The sequence below is a fragment of the Oreochromis niloticus genome, linkage group LG1 (genome assembly GCF_001858045.2).
Source record: "Oreochromis niloticus isolate F11D_XX linkage group LG1, O_niloticus_UMD_NMBU, whole genome shotgun sequence".
Classification (NCBI taxonomy): Eukaryota; Metazoa; Chordata; class Actinopteri; order Cichliformes; family Cichlidae; genus Oreochromis; species Oreochromis niloticus.
In genome coordinates this window covers 22908167-22914124 of record NC_031965.2, presented here as the reverse complement: position 1 = coordinate 22914124, position 5958 = coordinate 22908167, and positions in this window count along the sequence as shown.

The window sequence follows — 5958 nt, the reverse complement described above, 5'->3', positions numbered from 1 at the left end:
AATAGACATTGATTTTAGCAATTTCAGTGAGAGACAGCAGCTTCAGTGTCACAGCTGAGCTTCACCTCTTCATGACATAACACACCCACACTGGTAGTCATGTGGCACTAAACAATGCGACTTGCCTTGCCCCAACAAAAGCTTTGCAATAGATTTGATGGGGTTTGTTCTCATGCAACAGTCACAAACAATAATTACAATGGTACCTCTGACGTTTTTTAAGTTCATATTTCTACAGAATCAAGCAAGAGTAGCTTTTGTCAGGGTTCCTTTGTAAATTTTATAGTGTACAAGTACAATTATGTGTACAAGTCAAGCAGCTCACACTTGTGAGGTTAAAAACGGTCTGTCGAACTGAGACAGAATCACAGAAAACAGCAGAAAATCGAACAGCAAACAAGTCCTTCTCCATGCTGATAACCAAAGAAAATGAATGAAAAATCCCTTTTCGTTTCGGATGGTAGAAAACAAAACGGTGGATCAGTGCCACCATGTTTTCAGGTCATAAATCCTCAAGGAGGCAAACAGCAAACCCATAATCAATACTTGATGATAATAAAGCCTTCAAACATTTTATTCTTCTGCACTAAAACACCCCATCATCATCGGCTTAATTACTTCATAGCGATAACGTCTTTAAGCAGCATACTGTAATTAATTTGAATATTTTAACATTTATTTGGATGCATTTCTGTTTCTTTTCTATTGATTAACTGCTAACATGGTGATATTACTAAAAAAATTGCAGCCGTGGATGATAAGTATCTAAAGAACCTGCCCTAAATTTTTTCGGAGGCCAGTGTTTATTTTCATGGGTTGTAGGGTGGAACTGTGAATAACTAAATACTAAATTCCACAAGCCAGAAAAGAAAAACTAACCCATCCACATGGAGTTTATAGGCTACTGAACTCAAGTCAAAACAAATCACACACAGCTTGAATGCTGCCAGTCTGTCCCACTGGCTGCTTTGAGCTGCTTCTCCTAGTAAGGAGACACGGATGAGCTTTGGAGAGCATGGAGAGGACACAGCATGTTTTTTTTCAACTGGGAGTCAAATGTTCTTGTCATTGTGGCAGTAATGTGGGCCCGTTCCACACAGGGTGTTGAATAGTGTTCAACCTGTGACACTGAAAATCCTGACCTCAACCAGCAGGTTTATATAGCAAAACACACTAAACATACAAGTTAGTCTTCCCAGTTAGTCTGAACTGTTGAACCATTTTTCTGATTTGTTTAAAGGTGCAGTCAGTCATTTTTTTGAGTTCATTTAACATAAAACAAGAATGATGTACTCATAAACATACATTGATTAGTGTGAGCAAGTTCCCCTCTGACTAGTTTTGGTGATTTGACTTTTGCAGTACAAGCAGGAAGGCGAGTGAGAGGAACAGGCACTGGTATGTAAAGACCGACCTCTTCTTCAGCACCAAGAGGTGGACTTGGAAAAGCTCAAATTAACTTCCGGGTTCCATGCATTTCTGCTGAAATGCAAAATGAATGCACAGGCTTGACCTAGTGAACGAGGATAGACTTTGCAAAGGTTCTGCTGATCGTCCTTTTGATACTTGTAATGTGGTTTATAAAGGATGTGGCTACCTTTTTTGTGCTGTTTGAGCACCTTAGTCAATCAGTCAGTAGTGTGATCCAGAAAAGACCAGTGTTTTTACTGGTAAGGGTCAAGAAGTATTTTCTGCTCTAAGCACAACTGGGGACTAAAGTTCCATCTGCACTGCTTAATGCATATGAACTGGTGCCTGTTAGCCGTTCAGGAAGCTAAGTCAGAAGGGCAAGCTTATGTTGAACTTGTTTGTTTGCTGACCAATAAACTTAATTGGTGAACTGCAGTGTCCTGAGATTGAAACAGAAGGAGATGTCAAAGGAGTTCATTCTGTTGGACCAGTTCAAAGAAATTGTCCCCGAGGGTGTTGCCACATACTTTAATGAACAACAGCTTTAAAAAAAAAAAAAAAAAAAGAGCGTCTGATGCAGTGGTGTCAGCACATAAATACACTGTAACCCATAAACTAAATACAGTAGGAACCAGGGCCGCAGATCTTGATTATTTCATCCATTAATCACGTAATCAGATTAGATGGGCGACCGTGGCTCAGGGAAACGTATCTGCAACCGGAAGGTCGCCGGTTCGATCCCTGGGCTCTCTGTCCTGGTCGTTGTGTCCTTGGGCAAGACACTTTACCCTACCGCCTACTGGTGTTGGCCAGAGGGGCCGATGGCGCGATATGGCAGCCTCGCTTCTGTCAGTCTGCCCCAGGGCAGCTGTGGCTACAACAGTAGCTTGCCTCCACCAGTGTGTGAATGTGAGAGTGAATGAATAGTGGCATTGTAAAGCGCTTTGGGTGCCTTGAAAAGCGCTATATGAAATCCAATCCATTATTATTATTAGATACAGTTTTTTCTTATTAATGAGCGATTATAAAGGTCCCAAAGAGAAAAAAATACATCTTTTTAAAAAGCCTGCTCAATGGTTTCCATTTTAAAAACACAAACGTTTTAACAGTTTAACTGCAGCTACAACATCTGTCAAAAAACGAAACCCTTGTCATTTACGTGCGTTATTAAAAATCTATTTTTTTTAACGAAAACATTTTCTTTAATATAAAATAAATACTAACAAGTACAGTAATGTCAAATAAAATAAGGTAAACTGAAGTATAATACAAGTTAGCCTTTACTCTGTCTCTTGGAGTGCTTTCTTCATTAATAGAAGGCAACAAAACAAGAGTTCTGGATGAGGCTGAATGCTGTGTATTTGGTGTGTGTTCATGTGTATGTGTTTTTGTGCGTGCGTGTGTGTTTCTACATGTTTAAGCTTAAGCCATTTGGTGGTTACAGTGAAGAAAAGTAAGCATTCTCAGAAGTGAACATTATCAGAGCTGAATGTTCTCAGAACATTTTCTGCTGCAGGAAACACATGTTCAGGTGATGTAGATATTATTAATTACTGTTAATAATTAAAGGTAGTAATCATTCAGTGCTCTGCTTAACAGCCCCAAGTCAGTGGTTGAGCGTTTCACCGCCCTGTGTTTATTTTCACTGGCACTCATGAAAAAAAACCCCAAAAAAGTAAAAAAAACTTTTATATTTTTATTTTTGTATTTGTAAATATTATCCCAATTAGTTTAATATTATATTTTATTTACAATTTTAAATATTATTTTATCTAAATCTCCAAAATAATATTAATCAAACCTTAACAGATCCTCATGTCTAACAGTGTAAAAGCATTTAATCCCCAAGATATCTTAGTATTAGAAAAATAAGCACAATTTCAACTGTGCCTCTGAGTTTTTCTACATAACAAAGAAATGTTGCTCTCGTAAAGTAAAGAAATGTGTCGTCATGACTCTTTGGGCTTACGTAACAAGTTCCGGTACCTCAGAGTGTCCCGTAATTATAAAACAAAGTTTGTTGATTCACAGAAAACATCTGAAATTTGGGCTGGGTTGGAGTCTTTGCCGGGTCAATTTTAGCCCCCAAACCCTATGTTTCCTACCCCTGATGTAGACAGACTACAGCTCCATGTTAAACTCTGACAGGATCATCTTCACTACTGCAGTTGTGTTATCAGTCCTCCGATACATTTCTATTGCAGGTCTATTTTTAGTCACAAATGTGGATGAAATGCTTGAATTTGTACGCCGACAACTTAGCGTTAGAGTTGTAGGTTAAAGTAACAAAAAAAAAAAAAAAATTGTTGCATTAAGGATTTTTTATCGAGATACTTAATGAATCATTGCAGCCCAACTGGTAAGGCATGACTTTGGGTGGACCGGACAGGTAAACATCAGACAAAGCTTCTTCAGCAGTCAGGTCCCCTCAAGGTTGTTGGAGAAAAGATAATCGTTGTGACTTTTGTTTTGGGACGGATGACTAAATATGAAGAATACCCTGCACTAAAAGCAAAACAAAAGTCAAGCTTAGCTGTCAGGGGTCATAAGTCTGTTGCTGCTACTATCCATCACAGTAATAAGAAGGAGGCTGCTGTCAAACTTTATACAAAATGTGCTCAGTTGCAGATCAAGTTTAGATTTTTCTGTCACAGTTTTCATTCAGCTTAACTTCAGAGGAATGTGCTTCAGGATACACGCCGCATACACCCCCGGTCCAAATCTATTCAGTGTGTTCTTCGTTTTCCTCTGATAGCTGATCCTGCTAATTCTGTTCTGTTCAGAGGTATGGAGATGAATGCATTGTCTGCACCTTTCTGCCATTTGGCGTTGACCCCTGATTTGGTACAGTGGGGAGATTCGGGAGTATGTCCCTCTTTGCCTGTTCCTGGTGTTACCATTATTGAGGGGAAAAAAATGTGGCCACAGTTACCTACATTGCCAGTAGTGTCCTCGAATCTAGTAGTAAAGGATGTCAGAGACCAGAATTTACCAGAGGTATTACTGCCTGTGACGTAACCAGGGCTCAGAGTAATAAAACTGAGCAGGCTGAGGTCACCCCCTCACCTGCAGGGGAGGTTGTTTCTTTGACTGATTTCCCTGTATTTGACTCCTTGGCGAAGTAGCAGCAGGAAAATCCTTTCCTGCGATAGCTTTTTAGACTTCTGTTTGGTTAAATCTTCTTTTTAATGCTCTGACATTTTATTGTGAAGCGCTTTGTGATCTTTCTCTTGAAATCTAACTTACTTACTTTTGAGTCGGGTCTCTCTCAGTAGTGACATAAACAGTGCTACGCATGGTTTGTTGGTCACTAAATGGTTACCAGATAGAGAAAAGGTAGGTTTGTCCAAGTTGGCATTGCAGACTGCTCATGATGTTGTGGCTGGTCAATCAAAAAAAGATGAAAGCGATCCCCCTTGTGTTTCTTGTGTCATATTCCAGCAATCTCTATCTCTTTTGAGTATCTATGTTTAATATCAGGCTTAAAGCCTTCCTTTTTGATACAGTTTATAGTTAGACATGGATCAGGTGAACCTGAAACCTCTTACTTTTGCTGTAATATTTCCAGGCTGCTGGGGTCTTCCATTGATACACAGTGTTTTCTCTTCTCTTCGCTGAGTTTTACCTTTACCTCATCTGTTGCTGAGGTAAAGGTAAAACTCAGCTTTATTTATACTGCAGATGCACATGCAGCCCAAAGTGCTTCAAAAAGAAACAACAATAAGAATAATACTGTAGATAAAAATATCACTTTCTAATTATAAGGAGATATAAAACTAAAACTTCAAGTTCCTCCAGGCCCAATTTTTTTTGCCTACCGGGACCAAGTTATTAAATCGTGCCCTGCTACAATTGTCAGATAATTGCTTCAGCAGACAATAGCATGACAAATGTCTCTGAACTTTTTACATAGCAAAAATACTATTGTATGTCTAATTGAAATTAAAGCCTTTAATTTGAAAATACTGAAAACTATAAATACTAAACCTTTGTTTTGTTTTTTTTAACTGAAAATATTTGTAAATTCTGTGATCAAGTACACAAAAAATGGCAAAGGTGTAATTTAACTGCATGAATCACCATGCAGCTTTGAATCCTAATGAACCACCAGTAAGCTCTGGGAAAATGTTTAACTACCATGTCAGTGAGAACAATTCATGTTATTCACTTTCCTTACATAACTGTGCTGTTGTTTTTTTCCACCTGAGAATTTCACAGAGTACAGAGCTGAAGGGGTTAAATCTAGGTCCACTGCTGGAAACCAAGACTATTCCAGCCAAAACAGTAACAGCTGGGTATTAAACTTGTGTTTTTGTCTATATTGGAACCTCTGGGATCCTGAAGTTTAGAAAATGAAGTGTTTGCAAGCTCGTTACCTGTCTTTCAAAGGAGATAAGTTGTAAATGAGTTGCTGACACTCTTCTTGAAACAAAAGAAGAAATGAAAGTGCTGCCCCCACCTGGCAAGCTTATGCTCTACAAGGCCACACGTCAGCACTTCCTAGCTCATTTTCACTAGTAAGTCTAAAAGGAAATGCTACACAACTTA